Raw genomic sequence first — 27,662 nt, forward strand, 5'->3', positions numbered from 1 at the left:
AGACCTTGCAGGTCATTTACAATTCTTTCATTTCCATCAGATTCAGAGTGTTAGTAATAACACATGCAACACAGATCATCTGTGCTGGGAAGGAAAGGGAATGTTTTTACTGAGGAGTGCTGCTCCATAACCTTGCAAGAGAAACAACCCCCTATTTAGTCATCTTGTCTTTGAAAACCTTTGCTTGAGGGCAGATGTATCATCAGCTTTCACTTAGAGGGAGCTGCTCTTTCTTCAGAGACTGGGAAAGCTTGCCCTTAACTCATGCTGAAAAGAGCAAAATGCCTTTGCCACTTTTTCCTCAAAAGGCAAAACCATCTTCTTTCTGTCCTCAGAGTAGTGAAGGCCAAAAAAAATTCACAGCAAATGAGCACATTGGAGGCTGCTTAATTTATTGCTAAGGTTACCCGGTTACCAATGGAGATATCTCCAAGTGCTTCAAAAAAAAAGATACCACTATTTTTTTAAATTTATTTTCTTTAGTCAGGCAAGTGTGTTCCTTTGCACTGTATAAAAGAGGGAAGCTGCAGGCAAATTGGGTTAAATCAGGATGTGATTCGTTTTCTAGATGTATTAATTACCAGAAAATATGTTTGCTGCTTGGCAAACACAACTTGCAGACTACAGGTGTAACTCTTTCTCTCTCTAAAGAGAGAAACTTTGACAATTCCAAGTATTTCAAGCATGTTTTAGATATCTGGCAAAACATTTCTGTTTTAGCTATTATATCATAATAGTATACATATATAATTATAGCTATTCTATTTACAAATTTTGTGCCCAGATTTATTACTACTTGTGTTTTATTGTGCTTGTATAATAATATTGTCTATTATTATACTTTACTATTTATTTATGCAGGATGAGTTTGGATGACATGTCTAGAAAGTTAACGTACAAAGAATGGAGGAGATTGTAGCTTTATTTTCCCCCTGTTTCTGATTTTGTGTGGTTGTTTAAGAGCAAGGAATGGCATTTTTAGAAGAGCATGTGCTATCTGAATTAGATATGACTTAGTGATTTGGGAGTTAAAGGAGAAAAAACCCCACTTGATCCTTACTTTCCTGTTTTTTGTTTTTGTTTTTGTTTTTTTTTTAGAGGCAAGCGAATATGACTGATGCAGTGCCTTTGGAGAGGATAAAACCTTTTACATGCAAAACCCACAGTGACCGCTTCCCTTTAGGGGTGTTTGCAGAGCTTCATCATGAACACCCTGTGCTTAACGCGCTGCTCTCACACGGCTCCAGTATCTCACCTACCTCGAGCCTGCTTAGCCCTGTGTTAGCGGAGAGCTGTTGACAGCTGGAAGGCATTTAAAAGCACCAGAATAGAAGATTTTAAGGTACTGTCATGAGGAAAACAGTAGACAACTATATATAGAGCGGGCTGGAGATGAATGAAGCATAACGCTTCTGGTGGCGAGTATTTTGGAAGAGTCTAATTCTTACTGTGGGGGAACTTTATATACAAAGACATCTATAATCAGGAGTAGCGAGATGATGTAAAGAAAAGGGAATTTTGGCTGAAGATCAGGAGGTCCTTATGGCTGTTGTAGGAGGCTGTGGAATATTTTGGTCTGTCAAGAAAATGGCGGAAACTATTGTTTGAAATGTCTAAAGCAAAACTAAACAAATTTCTAATGAATACACTGTGAAGAGTAATCAAATATTTGCAGTGCTGATGCACATTTAAGCTTATGAATTTTTATCCATCTGTGAACAGCAAACAACCACCCTACGAGGAGTTTACCAAAACTACTTGACATTTTAAAGGTCTCTATAGCTTTATTGTAAGCATGTTTTTGTAAATGTTTGTAGATTTTATTTTTTATTTATATTTATTGTGAAATGTCAGTAGTGCTTCCTAAACAATTGCAGATACATTTCTAAATGAAAGAAATGGTTGTGTTTGGAATAGCTTTTTGCCAAACATACGAAGCAAGTTGTTGGCTTTTTTCCTTATTCTTTTTGCCTCATTTTCCCAGGAATTTTGTAAAGGAATAGATGATGAGAAACAAATCAGAAAAACTTTAAAAATGTCCAAAATTATTAAATGATTGAAAAATATCTCTTCTAGGGGGAAAAAAGGTCTATTTTGGGTCTTTCAATTCATACTTTTGTTTTGGGGGGCAGTGACAAAAGGGGAAACTATTTAACATTATTTCTTTTTTTAGGTTTAGTTATGGTTTAAAAGTACTGGAAGATGTTGGGGGGGGGGGGGGGGGGAAGGACCTCAGTGCCCAGACTTACAAACATTTAGCCAATTGCTTAATGTTATTAAATCTGAGTTCATTGCAAAGCCAAGTGTGCATAAATGCAGGAGGGGGCTGTTTTACCTTCCCCCAATAAACCTGCCATCTAAGCAGCATTTTTTCAATTTCTAAAGTGATGAATACACAGCCAGGGCCCACCTGTGCATCTGCCCTGCCCTACTTTGACAGTGCCTGTGGAAACCTCTGCCCCAGTTTTATTGCATACAACTTTCAAGCGAAGTCAGCAAGTCGAAATTTACTAATAAATGTGCTTTAATACTTCAAAGTTGTTGACCCTCTTAGCTGATTTTCTAGCTTTCGTCTGTGGCTTTCTTAAAGCCAGCTTAACTGGCTTTAACATACCTTTAAACAGAAGATTAGTGGATCTTGTGATTAAATTCAACTTTTGGAGCCACTCAGTTTCAAAAAATCAAACAGAAAATCTGAGAGAAGGTCAAATATGTGTAAAAGGTGGCATCCTCTACATTACAAGTCAAAATTCAGGTTGAGGTTACAAGTATCTCAAACATCTTGGGACAGATTTAAAATAATTTAAGACTGTCTTTACGGAGATACTGTATTATCTGATGAGTTTGGGATGTTTTTATTCCAGTTCCGAGCAGGACTAAGCAATCAACTTGAAAACTTCAGGCAAGATTAGAGTGAAAAAACAGATTCCAGGAAGGAATCAGCATCATTCTCTGAGAACTAAAATGCTGAATTTCAGATAGCACTAGTACAGAAAAGAAAAAGCACTGGCAGACTGGAAACGGTATGAACACACTGGGAGAATACAGAAGCAAACAATCCCAGTACCTGCAAGGTATGCTATACTCTTGCTTTTACTAGATGATAGCGTATGTGTCCCTGCTCTGTTTTAAAGGGTAAGTCACAAGTGCATTGCCTGCATTTTGTCTGCTCAAGATGAGTTTTGGATATGCGCCCAGAGCAGGCTGCCTGTGCCAGCCTGTGTGCAGTTCTGCACACTCAGCCTGAGCCTTTGCACCATGAAACTAAACACCAAAACTCTACTGGACTTTGTAGATGAACAGTGTTTCATCTCTATTTTGGAAAATCCAGCCCTCAAAGTAATACAAGGAAATGTTCCTTTGGCTAGTAACAGACACCAAAACCTGGATGCAGATACAAAGTATGTGAATTCAGAAAAAAAAAAAATGAAAAAAAAACAAACCCTCAAACCCACAAAAGGCAGGACTTCATTTCATTTTCTTGGATAAGGTTATTAATATTTGAGGTGACAGGCAGCAAAGAGCTTTTCCCTGAGCTGGGGGTGGAGGGGGAGAAACCAGCCAAGTTGAGCCATTTGTTCGCATCCATCCAAAGTCTGAGAAAGCACCTCGTGGTGCAAAGTCCCCTTTAATTGTAGTTTGCACTGTGAAAAATTAAATTTTCTTGCCTTAAGGTTTAATTATTGTTAGAGGATTTAAAAAGCCCAACTGTTCCCTCTAGCAAGCAAGTAGGATTTTGTTAAGGCTCATCTGGGTATTTCTAAAAATTTGGGACTCAAACTGTCTGCCTGGAAGAGACGATGCATTGCACTGTTTGTATATTTATTTAACATCTGGGTCCTTCATTAATTTAGGAGTCACTTAACAGAAAGTACCACAGCTAGCACCTGACGCGGCGCTGCCTGGCCATGGGCCTGCCATAAAGGAGAGGCTGGAGGTCTCAGCTGCCTGGTACCATTGTCCTGGCTTGATTTGCAACCAGACCAGGACATGGTCCTTGAGAGAGCTCCATTTCATTTCCCTGTGCTAATACAACCTAGGACTGCATCTGGGAACTCTGGGCCTGTGATCGGCCACCGGGAGAGCAGGCTGGACCTGTGCTTGCTGAAGGGTGTGAGAAAGGAAGGTGCTGCCATGTCAGATGAGGAAGGAGAAAAAGTCCCCCCAAGGACTGCTGAATGATGTTTCAGTCAACAGATACCTCTGTTTATTTTATTATAAGATTAAGCAGTTATAGCAATTCAGAGTGTTTGGGTTGCTGGAGCTGATATTCTAACTTTCATTTTCATGACTTTTTAAGGTGGAAGTATAACAACAGATCAGCTTCCACTCACATAAACCTCCAGGTATCTTTCTGCCAAGGAGCATCTTGCTAAGTGTGAAGCAGAATTTGTGCCCTCTCTAAGCAATAATCTAGTCCAAGTTGAAAAGCTTGGTGGACTTTTTTTTTTTTTTTTTTTTCCTCAGCGCTGCTTTTAAAGCAGTTGTTATTTCTTGAAAAGCTGGTGCTGCAAAGTTGGCTTGGAAATTAGACTAGTAGGTGTGAAATAGATGTATACCAGACAGCTTAATTTGAGGTATCGTACTGGGGTGCAGGGGCACTGCAATTCCAGCCAACTCGTATATTTACTCATATATTTCTGTAATGTGCCGTGCCACGTATACATCTTGATGTTCGTATCACCAGTATCAGCTGAACATTTTCAATTAATGGTAATGCTGGCAGTTCAGAGGGAAAAATATTCCTTCTCTTCCTTACTCCCAGTCACAAGGCCCAGTGGTGCTAATGTCAATGAGGAAACTCCAGTCAGGAAGGGAAAGGAAAGAAGCTGGCTATGTCTATGGGGTTTTTCCTTTGTATATGCAGTCAAAAGAATCTTTACACATTAAAGGCGTTTTTCCTTAGGCTATTGTCTCAGGAGTGACCTATCCAAGTATGAAGCATGGATTTTTGGTTCTGATCCTTGGGGGCTGGGGAGAGTTGTGTTACTTTATGGAGTACAAAGAAAGAGTTTTAACCAGGAAAGAGACTTACACTGCCTCATTTCACCTCAGAAACAGTAGGGATATTACATTCAGTTTTGCCTGTCTTGCTTACTGTCCTTCTCAGATAGGTGAATTCCCCCACCCTGGAACTGGAGAGCAGAGTGTCAAAGCAGCTTTCTCCTTCCTCAATTTCAAAAAATATTTTCCTGTCCAAGTGAGTCTTCCTGCCTTCATGTTTTGCATGTTCAGTTTTTGGAGGAAGGAACCAGAGAGACAAGACTTAAACAGCTCTTGTAGAAGGCAAGTAAAGAAAAGTTTTCACAGCTATAACTTTATAAAATGCATTTCACGGTTTTAGTAAGGTAAGAAAAATAGGAAATGTCTGTTTCCAGTATGTCTTCCTTTTTATTTAACCAACCTAACAGTCATAAAGGTTTTGGGAAAGGTGTTCTGGGTTACCTTCTCCTGCTTGAGCAATGATGAAAAAGCAGGAGCCAACTGAAAAGCAGCCTTGCCTTGTCTGCAGGGCATGGTGCAGCTCTCCTGGTTGCCGATCAAATCAGTTGCTGCAGGAATGCCTTATATTCTTCTCCCTCCGATGAAAAGTTACCCTCTCTAAAGACTCTCTGTGTTTATACTGTATGTCTAAATTCAGAGCTGAAATTACAAACAGAAATAGTGATGTATTGGCCCTTTTGGGGGCAAAAAGACTTTGATGGTAAAAAATCTGTCCATGCCAGCCAGAAGCAGCCACAGGGTGGGTGTTGGTCCCCTTCTGCCTCCTCGCTTGTGAGGAAGGTTGGCACTCTGCTGGTGAAGGCATTACCTTAATCCAAGCTGTTTATCTGGATGTAAGTAACACTAAGAGAAATACCTTTTGCCTTTCCCTGGAAAAAACTGAGGGGGTACGGTGTGTACCTTATGTGACATACTCCCTGAATGGGGAAGCTAATAACTTTAATATTCCAGTTAGGAAAGAGAGAGTTGAAGAATCAGGATGGTCCTCTTTTATTGCACAGCGAAAAGGAAAAATGCTCATTTTCTTTTTCTGGAGCATAAATGTCTCCTGCTTTTACGATGGAGTAATTTAAATAAAATCAGGGGTTTAAGAGAGAGTTTCACTGTTTGAAAACTAAAAATTGTAATGAATGGTTGGTTTGTGGGGTATTTTTTTTGCTAAAAGATGTCCTTATTAATTCTTTTTGAGGGTGAAAGATTGGAGAATATTGGCAGATTAATGGAAGACTGCAGATCTTCCACTGGAAAATTTCCACAGCAGTCTGTGTTTTGACAAAGAATAAAATGAAAAGCTTTAAGTATATCTAATTCCTGTCAGCTCTGTCTGACATAAACTCTCTTTCTGAAGAACAATAGTCTCTTTCCCTGCTCTGCCCCAATTATAGAATATAAACATCTTCATTTGATCCCTTCTTTTTCTATGCAAGATAGCAATCTGAACCTTGGAGAGAAAAGAGAAAAAAATGTGTACACTCTTTTCTGTTTAATACACAAATCATCTGAAGTAAATGCTTTTGCAATTTGAGGTAGGGTTGAATTTTGAAATAACAAATCCCAAATGTAATGGCTGTGGCTTGATACTTAGCATGATTTTTAAGATTAGATATATGCATGGCTTAAAGCACATATGTATGTGTTGTGTGTGTGTGTGTATATATATATATATACACACATATATATTTCGTGGGATTTTGCATGTCTTTACCCATTGTACTGGTTATTTGCAGCCTGTGATGGAAATGAGCCTCCTAACATGAGAAGAGTTTTTAAGGCATTGCTGTGGGATTACTGAGAAGTACTAATGATACAAGTATGTTGCATGACGGGACGAGTGAAGCTTTGCTGTGTGCGTGGGGGCTTTTGAAAGCCTGATTCGTCAGTGCACAGCTTTAAAGAAGAGGCTGTATGAGACCTTAAAGCATTTGTCTGTCCAAGGAAGCTCCAGGGTTGGTTTGCTGATGTGGGAAATCAGAGCTCTAGAGAAATCCTTCAAGAAGCCTGGGGGAAAATCTTGGTGAAAGAAAGAGGATTAGAGAAATACTTATTCTGAGAAATTTTTTTTGACGGTGAGAGTCCAGCGAGACTGGACACTGAATGGGCGGTCACTGCCAAGGCTGTTGTTGGAGGAGAGCACCAGGCTCCACTGGGCTTCTCCAAGCTGATTTCGTGGTTGCTGCTCTTCATGTGACTGCCCCTCAGACAACTGGTCAAAACAGTAAGAATTCGGGTGTTTGAAGTTTACCCCATTCATTTGAACTGAAGTGAGTGAGGGAGTGCTTGCACGTCAGCAGGTACAGGGTGGCAGAGAGGCTGTGAGGGGCAGGGCTTTGCTGGGCTGCTGCTGCAGTGTGCTGCTCCTGCCAGGCTCTTTGGTTTAGGGCCTGAGCATCTGTGATGACTTTTGCTCTCGGTCTGATCCTCAGTCTTTTGATTTGCAGCTACTTGGCCCCAGGTTTATGTAAATAAATTCTGAGCTTGTTTTGTGCAGCCTCCCAAGGTGTAATGAACTTCGAAGGAATAAATTGCACACCTGAGACTGCAAAATACTGGTAAATAAAATTGCAAGAGGAGAGATCGTGGGGAAAGACACAGACTAAGGAGTGGTTAGGATAATTTCTCGGGAGAGACTATTTAAGTCTTTCATTTCCTCATCAGATGTTTTAAGAATTCCCTGAAGCATTTTGTGGTAGAAAAAAAGCCTAAATAATCTTAATTCTTGCCAACACCAGTCATTCCTGTAAAATTCATGGCTTGCATCTGTCTCTGTAGTCTTCAGATAAATCAGCACCCCCTCTACAGTATCCCTAGGAAGCAGAGCGCAGTGAGTCATGTTGCTGTGTGTTAAGTGATTTAGCTCTCCCAAGGCAGCTGCTGATTTTGCCAGGATGGTTTCATGTCCATTTCCTCAACTCTCAAGCTTGTCCAGTGCAGCAATTTGTATAACAGCTGTCTTCACCACCTAGCATCTTTCCTTGGATGTGAAAAAGTTAGCTTTGTTTCCTGTTCCAGCCACGTGTGTGTGTATGTACAAGGGGGAGTAGAAATGCCAGATTCTTACCCCTGCTAGTCTGAACTACTTTGCTCTTCAACTGTTGCATATTGTGAATCTTCTGTACCACTTGCCAAAAATAAACAAAATTATGGGCATGAAAGAAAAAGAATTAGGTAGGTTTTTCAGCACAGTATATGCTCACTTTAGCTGGCAAGGGTGAGACCAGGCAGGGTTTTATTCGCTTTGCAGTGTTCTCCAGCACCACCCACCAGGTCTCCTGGTCACACATTCCTGGTGTCCTCCTGCTCTGCCCTGGGGTGCCTGGCACATACCACCCTGCCCAGGAGGCACCAGCACGGTGGGCTGGGGCACAGATTCCATGCATTTTCAGATATTTTGAAATTGTTTTCACAGCCAGAATGAGTCTGAAGAGATCCAGGACCTCGCTAAAGTGCTCTTGGGACATTGCCAGTCTTCTTGAGAGGAACAGCACTGGCAAGTGTGGACCTACAGCCCTGAGCAATGCCTGGCCAGAAATCTGGGGACCACCATGAGTTAGTTACAAACTGCTCGGTATGTAAAACCCTAACCTTGAGTCCCTACACTTAAGAAGAAAGTACTTTCTGAGCAGCAGTTTCTGGCTGATTTTGCCTTTGTTCATGGAAACGCCAGGCAGAGTCTGGCTCTGGGGCAGTGTCCATTGCTGCGGGTTCCTTGCTCTGCCCTGGGGTACCCCGGCACAAAAAAAATGCTTGTTTACCTGAGGCATACATTTACAGGGACTGGTGTCCCACACTAGTTCTTTCCTGTTGTCAAACATCAACTAAAGATTGTGAGACAGTTCAGACCATCCTTTCTGTAGACCTTTCTTTGTTTCCCTTCTGCCTTTGCCATCTGCTACCCGAATCCAAAGCACAGTATGTCTGTCTGGTATTGCTGAATGTCCCATTTCATGCTCATGATTTACAGAGACATTTCAGTAATGTTTTTAGTTACTTCTAAAGAGGTGCAAAATGAAGCATTTAATTTTTTTTTTCCAGTTCACTGTACCTTATTATATGAGAGTTTTAGCAGATTGACTCCAGATAAGTGAGGTTCTTCAAAGTTACAGCATTTTAAAATGTATATGTGGGATTTGGCAGATTCTTCCCTCCCCCCCGCCCCCCCCCCCCCCCCCCCCCCCCCGCCTTGGACTAGCTGGCAAAATGGTGAAAAATTCACGTGTTTGAGATTTGCAGCATATATGATAAGTCCTTGGCTGATGTGGATAAGCATATCTTTTAGTGGCATGGTATGCCACTTGCTAATCCAACAGCAGTATGTCAGTGGGTTCTAGGCAGTGTAATTACTTGCTGGTAAGATTTTGATCAAAGATATTTTGAAAGCGAGCACTATCTTCAATTACTTCTGCTTTCTAACTGCTTAGAAGCAGGTTGTGTGTGGCAGACAGCAACCAGAAATCTTAAGAGCAAACCCTTAGAGAAGCAGTGTGTTTGTCAGTGGCACAGGAATGTGCGGCACTGAAGATGACTGACTGATGTGCTTGTGTGTGCAGAAACCCAGAACTCTAAGAATTACTTTGTGTGTATTTTTGGTTTAAAATTTGGATTATTCCAGTCGTCTTTCTATCTAAATAGATTTGTGTATCTGGGTGTGCGTGCATCTGCAGAAGAGAGTAGTTCACACTACGCATGCATTTGTAGGGAGAGGTGGTTTCTATTTTGGATTAAAGAAAACAAAGTGTAAACAAAAGTAAACAAAAGAACTCTATGTCTTTTTTTTTTTTTTTCCTTTTCTTTGCAAAAGTTGCAACTTTTCAGTATGAAAGTACCAGTGTTTACAAACAGTCCTAAGGAGCACAGCAGTCCAGGAAAAATATTTTATAGCTACAGTTTGTTTCCTTGGATAGTTTGAAATGGGCAGGAAAGAAAGGATGGCTTTTAACAGAGGAAATGTGTGCAGGAGGATCATGCACACAGGCAAACTATGGCAGTGAGAATTTGGGGGTGTGTGGGGTGTGGAAATCCTGAACAGCAATTCAGAGTATCATTCTGAAGCAAAAGACAACAAAATCAACAGCAAAAAACCCTGTGAGTTTAATAAGGAGAAAAATGGAGCAAGTGGAGGCTGATTGCAGTAGGTTTGCCTCTATAGAATAATGCTGGGAATTAGAATGAGAGTGTGTTAATCCGCTGGTGAACTAGAAGACAGGAATTTGGAAAATGGACAGAACAGTGCACAAAAATGACCTGGAGGAATTATTTGGTACTGCTTAACATTCATCTAATTTCTCTCACATTAGCCTAGATTTGGCTTGGTTACATAAATGAATGCATATAAATCAGCATTTACATCTAATAGCATATTGCTTTGAAATTATTTTTCACTGAAAACTCCCTGCAGAAGGCCAGGAGCTTCTCCACACCAGCCTTTTGCTGTTATGATGATCTCTTTGGAAAGCATCTCTCTGACGTGTACCCTGATTATCAAAGTAGCTCAGCACTGATAGCACCAGGCACTGGTGAGAAATGGGGGCTTGCAACAGGCTAGTGATCTGCCTTTTTGCTTCTAGAAAAGCAGTTCATAATTTCTGAAATCTGATTGTAGCGGCGCATGTGATTGTACAGATGTCTTAAGTACAGCGGGCAGTTTAAAGATGCCTGTAAGTAGCAAAGCAGGTATATAGATGGAGTACTTGAGTTACACTTGTGTAGAGCTCATGGTTATCCCTCGCTATGCCAGTAGCACTGGTCAGAGACTCATGTTGAATAAACCGAGCAAAATTCTTAGAAATTAAATACTCTCAGTACTTAATCTACATGTAACATAATTTGATGAGACTTACCCCCATGCATCTGGTGTAACAGTAGCCCTGGGGAGGGCAGAACAGGATTAGAACAAGAAAGGGGAAAGAGAGGAACCAGACCGAGGCAGTAAGCAAAGCCAAAACAGAACTCACGCTGGTGCAGTGATACGTGGTCCCTTCCTCAGTGCACAGGAGTCCTGAGTGCCAGCCTCAGTGGAAGAAGCTTATATATACACTGTTTATTAATATGCAAACCACTCCCCATGACAAATATGTCATCATGCCTTTCTCTCTCTCCCCTCTCACACACAAAACAAATGCATCATTTCTTCAGATAACAAGCAAGCTTTGTGACTTTTAGGACTGCTACAGCAAATTGAGTACTAGAGTTTTTCAGCTTGTGCTCAAGGGCGAGAAGTACTTTCAAGTGCCATTTAAAAAAAATAGAATAGTAAACAGACACTAGGGAGCTGAGTCAGGTGACGGGTGTTTTTTTAAAATGTAAGAAGTGTCGAGCAAGCCAAGAAACGTCTGTCTTTTTTTTTTTTTTATACTTCTTTGTATATAAAAAAGATTATTTCTATGTGAAGCCCTACAGCATCTGATCTAATTGTAGAACAATGCCTTAAATAGCTGAAACCTCATTAAAACAGAGGAATGAGAAACAAAAGCAACCAGAGAAAGAAAATACAGGTTCCAAGCCTTTGTCATAGAGAGCGAAGCGATTTATTTTCCTCCATTGTCAGTGAAGAAGGGGAAAGAGTACTTGAGCAAACTCTGTCTATGAGTAATGCACATTAGTAGTTAGAGCTCTGCAATGTTGCTGCTTCTTATCTGTCGTGGATGTTCTGCTTTTTGGTCTGTTTCTTTTCTTTTTTCAATTCATTTGTACTTTGACCTTAACAAAGTCCATTCAGCGTTGCTGTGTTCTGCTTTCTTCTTTGTGTGAGACCAGAACACAGCAGCGTTGGAGCAAAGCTTACTAGTGCTAAAGACATAGGTGTGATGTGTATCAAACAAATCTGAATCTTTGAGGCCTCATTCACTTTGTATACATAAATTGTTATGGGTGTCCTTTTCAGGTGCAGAGAGCAGTGCTAACCAAAGTGCTTTCCCCTCGGATGTGCCAGATCCTTGCAGCTTGCACCATGACTCATTTGCCACAGGCTGACTCATTTCCACGCAATGCATGTTTTCCCATGGTATGAACAGCTGAGTTTTCAACCACTAGAAGCATTTACAACTCTCAGAAAGTTTACAGAAAATCCCGAAGTATCTTCTAATTGGGACTGGAGTAATCAGAGTTGTGAGCCAAACTGCCAAAGCTTACCTTAATGATGGCCCTTCCTTGCTTTTGAATGTGCCTTTGCTGCAGATTTATGCTTTAACATTCCTTTTCTCCAGTGTATCAGTGCAGGGGTGGTGGTTTTGATACATCCCAAAAAAGGAAGTATAAAGTAGTTTAAGTAAACCCACATTTCACCAGTTTTTAATTGCTGGGTTTACATAAAGCAGTATCTGTGGGGTATGACAGTTCCTTCAGTTGCAGAGAAGCAGATGAGATTTTTTTTTTATTTCATCAACAGAAAGCTGAAGCAATATTTAGGGTTCTCTAAAGCTTTACTCTTGGACACAAGTAAATGGACTATGAAATAAACCTTTTTTACAAATATTTGCAAGATTTTGAGACACAGAGAGGTTTATTTTAAGTTGGAACAGAGCAGCCTGGAAACACAAGCAGTGTTGTGGGATCCAGTTCTCAACCTTCTCAAAAGGAAGCTGAAGGTAATTGTTTTCAACAGACAGCAGTTTAGTCCTACCTTGGCAAGGTCAACAATGATAATACATGGTAAAGCATTAGTAAGAACATTGTTAATTTTGCTTTTATTTTTGATGTGAGGTGGTTAATGAGTTAAAACTCTACCTTCACTCCAAGAGTTCTGTTCATCGAGTTGGTGTGAAGCACAAGCAGTTCTTTGTGCTACGACTCTGCCTCAAATGATTGAGGAGGTAGTAAAGAGCCCTTTTCCTCTTTGCCTGTATAAAATCTTTAACGTGGATCAGGGAGAAAATCTTTCCAACCTGTGGCAGAACTGCACTGGGACCAAATTTTTAGCTTCATCTTTTGAATGCGTAGCTCAGCCTTTGTTCAATGGCTCGGACATTGTGCGCAGGCGTCATTCCCACTGCTCAGCACTGCACTGAACACCTTCTGGTCTGGTGGGAAGCACGGTTATACAAACAGTGGGATTTACAGAAGCTGTGCTCAGGAGTACCTGCGGTGAGTCCAGTTCTTTACGAGATCAGTAGGTGTGTTTCTTCTGAAGAAAAAGTAATTCTTCCTTTCTGCCAGGTTCTATTCAATGTGCATGTGAAAGATCAAGTAAATTCCTGCGCTTCCTAAAATGGGAAGTGATTTGTGCCTGCAAGTTTAAAATAATGAAGTTAGTAATGCGCTGAACTGATTTAACCTTAGCTCCCTCTGTTGATGGTTTCTTACAGATTAAGCTCTCCATTTCTGCTGCCCTTTCAGCCTGCAACAGCTGTTGATGGCATGAAAAATTTGCTGAACTACCAGTTGTTTGCAGTCAAGCTGGGACTGTGTATCGGTTGCACAAGGCTCTCCACCTAACATGCTTTTTGCTTCTGTGCAACTTAGGGAAGCTTTAGGGCTGTGCGAACAAACTGGTCAGGATCATGATGTATGAAACGAAATGTGTGCAAGGCCTGAGTGGAAAGATCCATTCAGGTCAGACACCTTCCCCTCGGACTGTGGGATCTTCACGGCAGGATCTGCAGTGAATCACCCCATGGCTCAGCGGTTTGCATTTTGACAACTTTGCCCTTTGGTCATGGAGCAATGCCAAGTTTTCTTGCAGTTGGCCAAGACCCATGGGCAGCTTTGCGGGCATGTGTCTGGTGTTGCGTGGAGTCACCAAGTCAGTGAAAGGATGTTTTCTGTGCATTGCATACGGGGATGTGAAGACATTAACTAAATGGCATATTTTCTTTCTTGGTCAGCATGGGCACTCGCCTAGCAGTTTGAAAGCCCTGATAAATGCAGAGGAAGTCCCATGGATTAAAATTAAATCCAAGATTTAGTCTGGCAGATGTCCCCTTCAGAGCATTCACAGGCTATTACGGGATGAGTACACTACAGGGCAGATCTCTTGCTCTGTGATTCCCTGTTGCGGGATCAGTCTGGCTATTTACTCGTGGCCAGCCCTTCTCCACCTCTTCTTTCCCAGTTGCTGCTCCACCTTGCAGCCCTGAATTGACAATTAAGCAGAAGATTTTGAAATGGGACACAGCATCTCATGCTTTTGCCTGTGTTCCGTTGTAAGTCTCTACAGCGAGATAGCTTGCTTACTGTGTGTGGAAGCAGAAACATCTGCAGTAGAAGCATTTCCCGGCAGCTTGATTTGGGAACAGCAGGCGCCCAGCTCTCCCCAAACTGAAATAGGAGTAAGTATGTGACCGCACTGGGCTTTTCCCTGCTGGAAGGGAAATCCCCAGGCTTTTATGGTGAGCCAACTTTTGCACTGCACAAGACATGACCATGTTATAGAGACTGGTAGCCCGCAATTAGGGCATCTACTTGTGTGTGCAGGAGAATAAATCTACTGAAGCACTAGAAGTTTCACTATTAGTTTAAATATAGACATCACGTTCACTTTGCCATTTCCTCACCCCATCCCTGCCCTTTTATTTTTTTAATTAGTGCTACGCTACTATCACAGACTTGAGCAAACGAACACTTAGTATCAGATATAGGAAGTGAATAATGATACTTCTCATAATTTTTAAGCCCCTTATTGAGGAATATTAGGCTTATATCTAGAAACATGCAAATGGAACAAAGGTGCTTGGCCTTTTATGTTTGTCTAATAGAGGTCAGCAATTTGCCTTCTCTCTTAGCAAGCAGTAGATTCAGCCAGAGAAACACAGCTTCAGACAGACCTAATGTTTGGCAATTTCAGCTTAAGTTTACAAACAGCTTTGCTCAAAGAAGTGATGTGGTAGGGATTGAAAATACCAGGTCTTTAATTTTGGAAATATTGTCATCTTTAAACTTTTTATGGTGAATTGATGTTCTTGTTGCTTTTTTCTAATTTGAAATATAACCATTAAAAAAAATTACTTTAAAAGCACCATCTGTATGAGTAAAAGCACATTCTAACAATTGTGGCTTGCTTTGCTCATGCATATTGCATTGCTTTGTTTATGATATTTTGTAAAAAATATACAGAAAGGTCATGAATGCATTTGAAAGAAATTATCCATTCTTAATCAAATGTTCTTTCAGTGTTACTGTAGCTCTAGTAAAAGGCAATGTTTAATGATCAATGAGATCATTAAACGAGCATAATGAGATTTGCTTTTGAAGCAGAGCAGCTTAGAGAAGTAATCAACTGCAGACAAGCCTGCAATTTGGGGGTTTTGAGTTTAGCTGAGAACTTTTTTCCTCTGCTCCTGGCAGCAGGGACCTTTTGTGCATAGAAGAATGAAAAGCATCAGCTTGAAAGATTAGTCTTCATATTGCTACATGGAGAGCAAAAGTAGTAAAAAGCAGACCATTTGACAGTTCTTCATGTTTGGAAGTGGTCTCTTGGCTTTATTCATAAGAAGTAGGAAAGTTCCTGGGTGCAAGTGGTTGCATATGAAAGACCCTGATCCAACCCCCAGTGAAGCTGGCTTAAAGTGTGCTAACTTCAGCAGGCTCTTCTCTCAGGTGCTGGTTTTATACTTTAGAATTTGGGCAGGACCATAATGGCTCATTTGTTCAAAATATTTGGAATTACTTTTTCTAGTGCATTTGCTTCAAAATTTCTTGTAAGTAACACTAAGTCCTGAGTTATCTGGCAGACTGTTTACTTTCTGTATCTTAACACCCCTGCGTATGAGAAACTGGCCAAGGTAACAGGAAAACCCAGTTACCCTATAGAATGCATTTATCCTAATAGCTTCTCCAGCTTGGCGGAGGAGCAATGACAGTCTTCCCAACTCATAGGGAATCACGCGCATACATGATATTTAAGCACAAATTCTTGATGAATTGCCAGAGGACCCATCTGTTCAGAAGATGCAGCTCGGCATAGAAACACAGAATACTGGTTCTTGCCATGTCAGCTGACGGGCGACCCGTACCTGTTTGTGGTCTCTGTACTGATGCTTATTTTCCCATTACATCCTGCAGAAATTCCCTCGTGGAACTGAAAAAAACCCACATGGCCAAGTCAGGCCAGTCAGCTGCTTTTCTTATTTCAATTAATGTTTTGTTGTGTCTCTGTAAAAGGGAAGTAAGAGTTAAGAAATAAATGTCTGTGTACAAGTTGCAGAAGATAAGAACACTTTGTTCCTCATTTCATGCATGTGGTCAAAGCATTGATGAAAATTGGAGATGGAGATGCTGTTGCTTATGTTTGGATAGTTAAGTCACAAGCTTTTGTCCCCTTGTGGGCTCTTGCAATTGTATCACATTGCATGAATGACTACGTAAAGGAATCAGATGTGCTGTATGAACAGGAGACTAATCTGTGATTCACAGAAGTAGGCCAATGCAATTAGTAAGATGTTAAGCCTCATAATGTAATGTAACATGTGCTGTCTGACTGATTCCATCCACATCAGTTTCAGCAGGGAAAACATTACACAAACGTGTTATTTAACAAGCAAATATCAAAAGCTTTCAAAAGAAGCCTTAAAAACATTAAGCTGCTTCATCTCATGAACAAGAGAACTGGATGGGCTCCCTAGGAAGCCACCAGGGAGTCCTGAGCAGTAGGACCTGGGCAGGGAAGCCACATCCCTGTTCACAGATATGCACTGAAAGGCTGAAGGAAGAGAAATTCTTCACTTCAGCCTTCTGAAATGTGAGAGTTCCCCCCAAAGTAATCTCTCCACGTCATCCTTATGATTAAAAAAAATATAATAATGAATCATTTGATATCACAATCACTTTCAAGGAAACTCAAGTGGATTAAAAACAGGGTTTAAAAACTTTGTGGTTTTTGGTTTTGGTTATTTTTTGTGGTAGCTTTCCCCCACCCTGACTATTGCTATAGGAGAAGTTTTCAGTTCCTGGAGGTATGTGGGTATGACCTGCCAAAGTAAGCAAGACAAAAAAAGCAGCGCCTAAGCCTTAGTTTTGCTACCATGCCATAAAGCTGTAGGTGTCTTATGAAACACAAGCGAAATACTTCACCCTGCCTAAAATGCAGAATTCTACTTTTAAAGGAGCAAGCACACACACACCCCTGCCCCCCCCCCCCCCCCCCCCGACTCCAGTAGTGACTTTCCAACAGCAACTGCTCTAATCACGATAGAAAGCAGTACTAGTAAGTCTAATGTAAATGCACCAGAGGAATACTTGCATTTGTTTCCAGATGACGGAACTTACCCAGTTCTGTAGCTAGCCTACGTCTAGAGCTCACTGTGTCCGTGGTGTTTTGGTATGCTGAAGAAGCTCAGAGGAAGGAGACATACAATATATATAAGAAAACCCTATTGAAAATATTAGGTGAGGAATGGACAGTTTACCTCAAGCACTGGATGTCTTTGATTAATGGTGAATTTTGAGGAAGAATTAACACCAAGGGGCTGAGGTGATTCTTGGAACCAATTGCAGAGACAGGAAAAAGAAATGGTGAGTCTCTTTCTGAGCACCACAAAGAAAGTTGAACTCAAAAACCAGGGAAGCTTTGACTGTGGAAGTCAATAGAAAAGTAACAAACGAATAGAAAATTGTCTTGGATTTATAAGCAAGGAAATCATCCGTTTATTCTTTTATGCTTAAGGAAAAAGGGACTCATGTGTGTTCTGCTTTTAAAGATCATGGCAAAACAAAAATAATCTTGTATTGGATTACCAGCTGTTCTCCTTCCTCCCTGGATTAAGCAATAATCTGAAGTTCTTAAACATAAGTTACTCAGGTGTTCTTTGCTTTTTCCATACCCAATATAAATTCAAATTAAGTAGGTAAAAGGGATTTAGCTGACTCTGTTCTTCACCCCATTTATTTGTCTGATGGTTTCTGAAACTGCAGACAGCCAGCTCTTGCCCAAGCGCAGCTTGGTCACACAGCTTGTGTGTTTCCAGGCGAGGTGGATGCACTGTGCATGTGCCACGTGCAGCACGTGGTGGTGCCTCTGGCTGGCCGAGCCTTGCGAGCACTTTGGCTAACGTGTGCTTCCCTGCCCTGTGGCGCAATCGCTTGGCCTCCCAGACTTTCATTCACATCCTCTTTTAGTGCGATGCTCTGGTCAGGCCTATGGGCATGTCTTTAATGGTACTTGCTTCCAGTTGCTTGAAGCTCTGGGCGCAAAGCCACAGGTAACCGGGTGCAGTAGGCAGCCGCCTTCCTGAGTTGCCCATAGAAAGTGAAGAAGCACGAAGCTAGGTGCATAGACTAAGAAGCCGTTTCTAAATCTAGCCATAAATATTTTACTGCTTTATCTCTGTCTTGGGCTTATTTGCAGTTGTTGAGGCCCAGGGGCTAAATATATTAAGGCAGAATCTTTTGTTGAGTGGCTTAAAATGCAGCAGAAGGGGAAGGGAGCTAGTATTTGTCTGATGTTAGACAGGTGTAAACTGAAAAACTAATTAAAAATTAACAAGTATCAGGCATGGTTAGAATGAGAAACAGTTGTGAAAAGCTTTGCAGGGAGAGCAACAGGGCTTCACACTCTTGTCTCACAACCCTGAAGAATAGAGGGACATCTGCCCTTTCCCTTTTTCTCAGGTGCCAGACAGAATAGAATAGCCCTGCCAGCATGAAGCATGGAAGGATGATCTGGGTCAAGATGCAGTTTCAAACAGCAGCTGTGCTCTGTGTTCCTGTTCTGATAACCATGTGTAGCAGTAGTTATGAAAGTTATGAGCAAAGCCGGGAACACTCTGTCTTTACACTACTTCTGTAGAGGCAAAATGGAAGAAATAATATATTTTCTGGCAACATGCTCGTTTTAGCTTCGGGGAGATATTTGGAGGTACTGCTAAGTGCCTTGCATGCATTTGGGTAGACATATCCATCATCAGCAATCGTCCATAACTGTACGGTTTCCAAAGTGACAGAGATGGCTCTGAGCAAAGTGACATAGCTAGAGGGAAGACACTTTTGGGTAAAATGATCTTATATAAAACTAATTCAATTACTTTTTTCTGTTAGTGGAAAACTATTCATCAGCTTCAGCGATTTGAGCTTTAATTCATGTGAAGACCAGAGCTTGCCCTGTTAAGATTCCTGGATTTGTCGTCTTTTCTCCTCGTTAAAAAATAATGTGAAATGCCTCCAACTTTCCAGGGATGAGACTTTCAAGGTCAGTATCAGTATTTCTATTGCCTTGCCAGAGTCAAAATACATTCCAGTTTCCAGCTGCTTACCCTTGCAGAAGTCTGAAATGATAAAGATTCCTGTTTAGTGAGTTGTTCCTAGGAGGTTCCTGGTTTTGAATGGTTGGTCCTCCATCAATCATGATTTCATTAAAATGTTTATTTCTGCCCGTTCTCCTCCTCCCAAATTTCTTTTCAAAAGATGGAGACAGCATAAGTCTGTGAGAAATATTAAGACATTCAAATGCCCACCAACCTTCACTTATTTGTTCCTGTCCCTTTTTTCCATAAACTGCAGACTTTTACAGAGTGAAAATCAGAAGGGAGTCTCCTGCTTTTGGCAGATGCTGCCATGTACCTGGCTTCACACATCCAGCAAATACTGACTGTTAGGACTACATGTATTTTTCTGTTAAATTTATAGCTTGTTGTTGTTGATTTTAAAATACAGAAAGTCTTAGTGGCAAACTGCAGTGGTATTTGCACAGCAGCTTGCTCTTCATGTTTGCTGTATGTGCTAGGAGTGTTACTACCGCACTAGTTAGAGGGTTAGACAAGTAAAATTGGCACTTCACCAAAAATGTTTCTGGGTTTGGGTGCAAGTGGTATTTGAGAGTCCTTTGTTAACAGAAAGGAACAACAACAACACCCACCACATTAAAGCACGCCATGGCAAAAGACCAGGTTCTGCTGTGTTGTAGACATTAATATTTTTGTCGTTGTCTACCGTGGAAAAGTACTTGGACATTGATGTAAAACATTTTATTTACTTGTACATCCTTTGGACCATTCCATCCACCCTCATAAAATCATAGGAAAACATAAATTGCTTGAACTACAAGTATTTTGATGTCTTATCCAAAATATTTACTGTAATCTTAAGGCTTTCGCAACACCATCTTTATCTGTGTGTTTTTCTCAGGAAAAACAGATTTTTCCAAGAGCGTCAAGTACCTGTAAGTACAACCTGTAAGTTGTCCTTGTCTCCATGGTGGCTTTTGTTTTGTTTTGTGGGGTTTTTTACTGTTTTGATAACTAAAATAATTTCTTAACTGCCATTTCTTGTGGTTCTAACCTATTTAGCAATGTCTTACTACATGTCACATGGTTTGACATACAATGCTATTTTATACCAAGCATCAAAATGTGAATATACAGCAGCCCACAAGTAATAGAGGCTCCCCCCAGCCCGCTGTATGTTGAATGATCACTGCACTTCTGCAGTGGACTGAAACTGAGACAACATAACGTATCTGTCTGCTTTTTTTTTCAGTGCTCAGCTTTTCTGCAAGTGGTGATGAAACCACCCACCCCTTCAGACAATGCACCCTTTTGTTTCCACTAATTCAGACAGCAGCAGGAAGAGAGGAAAGCAAGTTGTAACACGGGGCTTGGAGGAGCTCGATGTTGTTAGGGTGGGGTTGAATATCACATGTACAGTTGCACCAGGCTGGTTACATGCCTAAAGATAAAGCAGAGGTATTTGTCCAACTCTGAATGTTATGCTGTTAGTCCAAAAGCTTGCCTACAGGCAGCTTTCTTGCCTCTTTACTGGTCTCCTGACCTGCCTGAATGAGTGATTAGGGAGTTTTTGCTCATCCAGGTAGTGTCCGGAGTTTGTTAGAAGTCACCCAAGCCATCCTCATCTCATTTCCATCTCAGTCTCCCTGCTGAGCTACATATAGCAAGAGCTGCTGCTTTCCCATCATGCAGCAAATACCAGTCGCGAGGTCAGACGGGGCATGAGATCTCGTCTCGCAGGGTGCTGGTTGGAGCTGGAGAGATGCAGTCTACACTTGGCCAAGTGAGAGCTGGGACATTTGAGCTCTCACAGGCTGAGTGCTGTGTCCTGCACGGATCCTTGCCTGTGTGCAAGCAGGCCTGAAGTCTTGGTGTACGCCTGAGAGAGACACAGACAGCACTTGCTTGGGTACCACTGTCTCTTTTCAGATGCTATTTTCCCCTTATTTTCTTTTCCTGATCACTACATTCCCCAGCACAAGATGATACTGAATCATTTCCTTCTGTGCTGAGTGTGAAAATCGTAGGGTCTCCTTAAGGGGTGAACTCTATCTTTTCACTGCAGAGTATATAATCCTGATAAATGGATTTGCTGCCTTCCAGCAGCAGAAAGCCATTACAGAATATGTTCACCACACTGAATATGGCTCTTCTTCCATACTAAAATGCTTCCTACTGAGTACTCTCTGCTTTAAAATTTCCACTTTTGTTAAGATGTCAGTAAACTTACTAAGTTCTTTTTAATTTTTCTTCTGCCCAAACTCTGCTATTACACAGACCTTCAGTAATACATTTCTATTTTTCCTCTAAAGAAACAGAAAAATTATTGGAGAGGAGTTCTGAATTTTTTGCCAGGGTATTGAAAGAAATGACGGTAGCTGTGTTCTTGATAGTTAATATATTTTGCAAACATTTGAAAGCTGTTGAGTGAAAGTAACTGAAATTGAAGGTGTACATTCATTTAAGGAAGTTGATATAAAAAACCCAACAACATTGCTACCTGCTTACACCCTGCACTGCTGATCTCTTACCATGAGGACAATTCTGGCCAGAAAGGAAATGAGAAGAGTCCGCAGATGATCAAATCCAGCTAGTGAGGTAAGTAAGGATCCCTCTTTTCTGAGTTGTCTGTGTAGATTTCTATCCCCAGTAGAAGCTGAAGAGTGACAATTCTCTTTCCAAGCTGAGATTAATCAGTTACCTTCTGGTAGAAATCAGGAGGGGTGAGGGCTTTGAGGACACCATGTGAGACACGACGTAGTGCTCTACAATGAAAACACAGTAAGAGTTTATCTGGGAGTAGCTATATGTGCATTTGAATGTTTGGTATCAAGGGAGAATTTTGTCACCTGCAGAAGTATTTGATTTTATTTATTTGATGAGTTTGTTGATTTGGTTTCTGAGTGGCTCAGGGATGTGTTTGCACTCTTCGCAGAGGAAAAAGTTTAGTAAGGTGCACTTTCTCACAAGGTTTATTTTACATAGGTCCTTCTACTCCTAAGCAGGGAACTGAACGAAAAGCAATCCCAGGCAATGCAAGAATTCTCTCTTTTAGCACAATGAGTTGCTGGAAAGAGGATTTGCCCTTTGTATGACTTTGGCTGCAGACACTATAGCCAACTGCTAATGCTGCAGATGACATCTTTGTTCCATTGCTGAAGCTATCTTTGACCTCATTTCCTCACATTGCCCACCAACTAGAGACTAATCAATAGAGATGATTTGCAGTTACTTGTAGCCCAATGAAAACTACAGAAGATGCAAAAAAAATGATGTTGTATGTACAAGAACATAGCAGTAATAATTTATTAGTATTGCTGCTGTGGATTATGGTGTTATTATTAGTCATTTAGGTTGGAAGGGACCTCTTGAGATCATCTAATTCCACTCCCCTGCTCAAGCAGAGACACCTAGAGCCAGTTATTTAGGTCCATGCCAAGTTGGGTTTTTAATGTCTCCATGACCTCTCTGGGAAACCTGTTCCTGTGTTTGACAGTCTTCACAGTAAAAAAGTGTATTATTGTGTTCAGATGGAATTTCATGTGTTTTAATATATATCCATTGCCTCTTGTCCTGTCCATGGGCACTACTGAGCAGAGTCTGACTCCCGCACCTTCACCCTCCTCCCCTTGGGTATTTATAAATATTGAAAAGATCCTTTGAGCCTTCTCTCCTCCAGGCTGAACAGCCCCAGCTCCCTCAGCCTCTCCATGTATGAAAGCTGCTGCAGTCCCTTAGTCACCTTTGTGGCCCTGGGCTGCCCTCACTTCAGGAAGTCTGAATTTTTCTTCTACTGGAGTGCCCAGAACTGTGACTGCAGCTGGTGAAGGTACACTCACCGGAACTGAGAACCTAAAACTGTTTGTGGACTTGTGGTACCCCCTGGGGAAAATTTTGCTACTTAGGTAAATTATGCTAATTTAGGACTTATTCCAGGAAGTTGATGTACAATCTCAATTTCTGTAGCACTTGATGTGGGCTCTTAGCACAAAGGAAAACACTTTTGAATCCTACACAACAGAAATGTGAAAACAGCCTGGCCTGTTCCTGATTAAGTTAGACTTAAACCCAGTAGTGGCATCCTTGCAGTGGCCATATGCAATAACTGAGTAGAGAAGACAGATAGTGGATGTCAGAACCACTGACGTGACGCTCTACAGCTTTTATGCTATAGCTCCTCTTCCCTATTGAGACACAGTCCTGAAAGTGGTCTCTTCCCTGCATTTGAAATCAGTTGACTATCTTCCTAGTCATAGGACGGGAGGGTTATTTAGCAAGTCTTGAATCACTCTTTGATTCTGAGATAGTGAAGGCAGAAACCTGGAAGCAAGGTTTTGTGTTCTTATGCATGACATACACGAGGAAATGTAATTCTCAGCTTATGAGTACTATGTGCAATCAACCTAACTTACAGAAGTTTATGAGAGTGCTGTTGTAGGTAGATTTGCCAGAAGAAATATTTTACTTAATTTGTAGAGATGGGTATCTCAAGCAAAGAGAATAAAGACTGCTGAATAAGTAATCCTACACCTCAGAGAAAAATTGGAAATTGATATTTAAATAAAAATGTCTCCTAGCAGCACACAGTTTAAATAAAAAAAAAATATGAAATCCCTCACCACGTCAATGGAAACTATTTGTAATCTGGTGAGGCCAAGTGTTTACCTGTAATATGGCACATCCTCATTCCAGAAGAGTAATAGTTTTCATCTTCCAGAAGCTAAAGGACTTATTAAATTGGCTTATCTAGTCTCAGGTGTTCAGAGTGCGACTCATTCTTTCAGACACCATTTTCTAATGCTTTCCAGCTGGCATTTACTACTTTTTTTATCATGAAAGTTTTGCTGCTTTTCTGCTCTGGGAGCCCATGGGATAGGTAGGGCTCTACTCAACATGCTGAATATGTCAGGCCCCTTGGAGAGTCAGAAGAGAGGCTGTATGTGAGCTGGTGGAACACGTCCTTTGAAGGCAGGCTCCCTAGCAGCAGCTAAGCATTGCAGGGGGCTCGTCCCCTTCACAGGGGCATATCTGCCACGCGACATGGTCCTCCTCATGTGACCTCAACTTCTGCCCTTGGGGTTTTCATTAATTGGACAAATTTGATTAAGGTAATTTCTCAGCAGTTAAGCAATGCAGGTAAGTGCAGCTGTTCACACTTTGTACTGGGAAAGGAGGACAGAACAGTAGTGAAGAAGCTTCAAGAAATATAACATCTGTGTAAGGGTCACTTTCCAGGAATGAACAGAAATGAGACCCCGACCAGCAGGCATGGACCTAGCAGGGAGGGTGTGAAGCACTGAGGGCTTCAGCTGCCTCTGTGTAAAAGACAGAGGAACACCTAAAATGTAAGACACTTTAAGCTGGTTTGAGATTAGTGTTTCTGCCTTAAACACTTGTGTTCTGGGTGAACATCACTTAGCTTATTGAACGTCCTCCAGTCACTTGTAATTTCAGTCATTCCCCTGCATTGCCAGTAGGGTACTTGCCAAACTGACGTCAAGTCTGCGGTATGGATCATGTTGACAGGCATGAGATATCCTGCCTGAGAAAGGCAGTGGACTGCCTTTGTTGGGTGTCCCAGAGTGGTCAGACATGCCCTGTTACACACCCAGAGCTTTAGGACTCCAGAAAAGGGTATGTGCATTTACAGATAATTCAGCCGTCAAAATCTCCCATGATATTGATTAAATGAAATAAAAGTGTAGGAGGAGACCTAAATCAGCTTCTGATTAATGGGGCAAGAAATTATGTCTGTAGGCAGCAAGCTATTCAATATCTGCCTTTTGTAAGATCTGGTGGATGTCCTCTGAAAAAATCAGTGATGGTCAGTGTCAGAAGCAGGATACTGTGCTGGGTGAAACTCGGCTCTTGGCTGTGACTTGCATGGCTTCAGTATGAATAAAGAATGATTTCGGAAGAGCTGCAAGACAGGATTATATCAAGTATTGATGCCTCAAAAGTAGGGCAGGGTTAAAGTAATGTCATTGTGCCACTTCCAAAGAAAATTTGTAAATCACAGGAGACAACACAACAGATTATTGACAAATAAGCTTAAGGAACAATGGATAAAACTACACTGTATAATTTAAATCCAAGGTAAAAAAAAAATCCAATATTTGTTATAGAAGTACTTATTTAGGAAAGGTAAGGTGAAGTGCTCTTTGGAACGTGTGCATGGCAACTGGGACAAAAGTTAAGATAAAATCAACCAGAAATACAGTCTTCCCCCACACCCATTACAATGACTGTCTGCAGTAGAAAAGATATATGCACGTTTTTTGCATGGTTGAAGCTTAGCAAACTCTTTCTTTTATTGCTAATGTTAGAATCCTCTTTGTCTGAGATGAATGTTTCTAGTTATATATTCAAGGAAGTGCATCATGGCCAAGTGCTTTACTGAATCTGGATGTAAATGAAAATATTGATAGAGTAAACTATAAAGAACTTCATTAAAAATAAACTTAATCTGGAAATTCATGCTTGAGTGAAGGATCCTATTTTCCATAAACATCCATTCAAATTTCCAAGTTGCTTGGAAAATAAAAAAAATTATTGCAAAGCAACAAAAGAGTCTCATTGTGGCTTACATTTTTCACAGGTCCAGCATGTTGTAATGTCTGTACTAATTAACTTGGTGTTCCATGCTTAGTTTCAGCTTCTGAAATACCTTGCTGCACTGAAGATGTTTCAGCTTTCGGCTCTGTGCAGGTTGAGCTCTTCTGCGGGGAAGTAAGTGTGAGTGCACTGGCAAAAGGTGATGCTGAGGATGGATTTGTGAACGGCACTTCTCTCCTTGTCAAAGGCTGGGAAGCCTCTGTGAAAGCAGGGCTTTCAGGCATGCAGGAAATGCCCCCTGGCTGGTACAATTGATCACACCACTTTAGATCATCAAGTGAACTCATTCATGGCATTGGTTTACGTGTGCTGCATCTTTTAAAAATAATGCTGTTTTCCATGCATACTCTGTGGGACTTGTACAAAATATCTTGACTGCCTGCTGTCTTTTGAATATCAACACAATATGTTTTATAAATCACATATACAATGACTAGGCAATGAAAAATTAATTGATTTTATAATGAAGCATGAAATCAAATAGACTTTGAGATAGAGTTGGGAGATGCTGGTGTCTGATCTGATTAAGATCAATGTCATTTTCTGCTCATTAGAGCCCAGGCGCTGCTGCTGAAGAAGTCATTAGTCTTAGTTTAGCGGTTGTAGAACAGTTTGACAGGGTTTAGTTAGTGATACATGAGCAATGATTGAGTCCTAGGGCTCGTCAGTGCAAAAATGGGACTGCAAAAAAACTTCAATGGGCACTTTACCTTGTCATCAGGCAGTAAGTTCTTCACTGAACTGGAGTAGGGAATGTCCTTATAGGTAAACACAGAGAGTACTTGGTGAAAAATTTGGACAGGATACTTTAGACAGACTGCTTCTGAATTTCTTTTGTTTAAAATCATTTTGATGGACAATAGGTCTAAAGAAATTGAAGATGCCCAACTGCTTTTGCTCTGAGGTGTGGTTTTATTTAGTTTTCTCCATGCAAACGGTGACCTGGGAGAAGTAAGTTTGAGAGTGCAAGGATTCTCTACCTGGGAAAAGTTTTTCATCCACCTGAAACCCTATGGACTTGTGTTTTCACAATCAGGTTGATATTTTTTTGGTTTATAGAGTGATGCAAGAAATATGAGCTCCAGGAAACTGCAGTTGTATCATTGAGTAGTAGCCTGGGTGAGGAAATGTTCTTTACCTTGAAGAATAAGCAGAAAGTGTTAGTAGAAGAATTTATAGGAAATTAATAATTACACTCACCTGATGCATGCTACAGAAATCTCTCAGACTGAAGGGGATTTTTATGAGCTAAGCAGGATCTGGAATTGCCCTGCACAAGAAAGACTGGTATTTGCTTGAAGAGTTTTGCTGATATGAAATGCTCATGTTTCAATTTTTTCCCTGGGATTCAAAGTCCTTAAAAATCAAGAATTTACAAATGTAGAAATATTTTCAGTCTCAACAAGATATTTGAATACTTCAAGGTTCATAAACTGCATGTGACTTGAATTACTGAAATCTCCCAAGGCACTTTGTAACCTCAGTACTTATCCACATGTTCCCCATTTTGAATGCCTTTGAGGGGTGGGTAAGGGAAAAAGTGTCCCTTAAAAAAAAATCTTTTATTATAGATAGGTTTCCCTTACAAAATAGTTTTTGTGTGACTTCCACACATCAAGGAGTTCAGCCAGAGAGGAACTTGTAATGTCATTCCTGGATGAGAATGGCAGTCAAGTGTTTCCTCTGGGGGAAAAAGCGAGGTGGTTTCCTGTTTTGGTAACTGCCAGAAAGTAAATCATGTCAGTTGGCTCAGCAAAACAAAATACACTAACGAATGTATGAGCCAACCTAAAATGAGATCTTTTTTTTTTTTTTAATATTCTAAATTAATACAGAAAACTTCCTATAAAATCTGTGCTTCCTTGGAAGAAGTTAACTGAAAGTGCATTTCTG

At 40.9% G+C, this 27,662-nt stretch overlaps 1 protein-coding gene and 1 long non-coding RNA gene across 3 annotated transcripts in view; one reads left to right on the forward strand and one right to left on the reverse strand.

Moving 5' to 3' along the window:
* Positions 1-11,002, reverse strand: part of HPGDS (hematopoietic prostaglandin D synthase) — a 30,176-nt gene extending 19,174 nt beyond the window's left edge. The window contains exon 1 of the mRNA XM_056340761.1: positions 10,956-11,002. The gene's annotated coding sequence lies outside the window, so the exon portion shown is untranslated. The remainder of the gene's footprint in view (positions 1-10,955) is intronic.
* Positions 1,215-27,373, forward strand: LOC130150134 (uncharacterized). Of its 2 annotated transcripts, XR_008822129.1 has the most exons (6): positions 1,215-1,342; positions 2,865-3,074; positions 18,970-19,130; positions 20,065-20,089; positions 20,407-21,752; positions 25,804-27,373. It is a non-coding gene; the product is annotated as an uncharacterized LOC130150134 (long non-coding RNA). The 2 variants fall into 2 exon arrangements; XR_008822128.1 differs by lacking the exon at positions 25,804-27,373 and having other exon boundaries at positions 20,407-22,922.
* Positions 27,374-27,662: the final 289 nt, after the last annotated feature.

Source organism: Falco biarmicus, chromosome 1 (genome assembly GCF_023638135.1).
Source record: "Falco biarmicus isolate bFalBia1 chromosome 1, bFalBia1.pri, whole genome shotgun sequence".
NCBI lineage: Eukaryota > Metazoa > Chordata > Aves > Falconiformes > Falconidae > Falco > Falco biarmicus.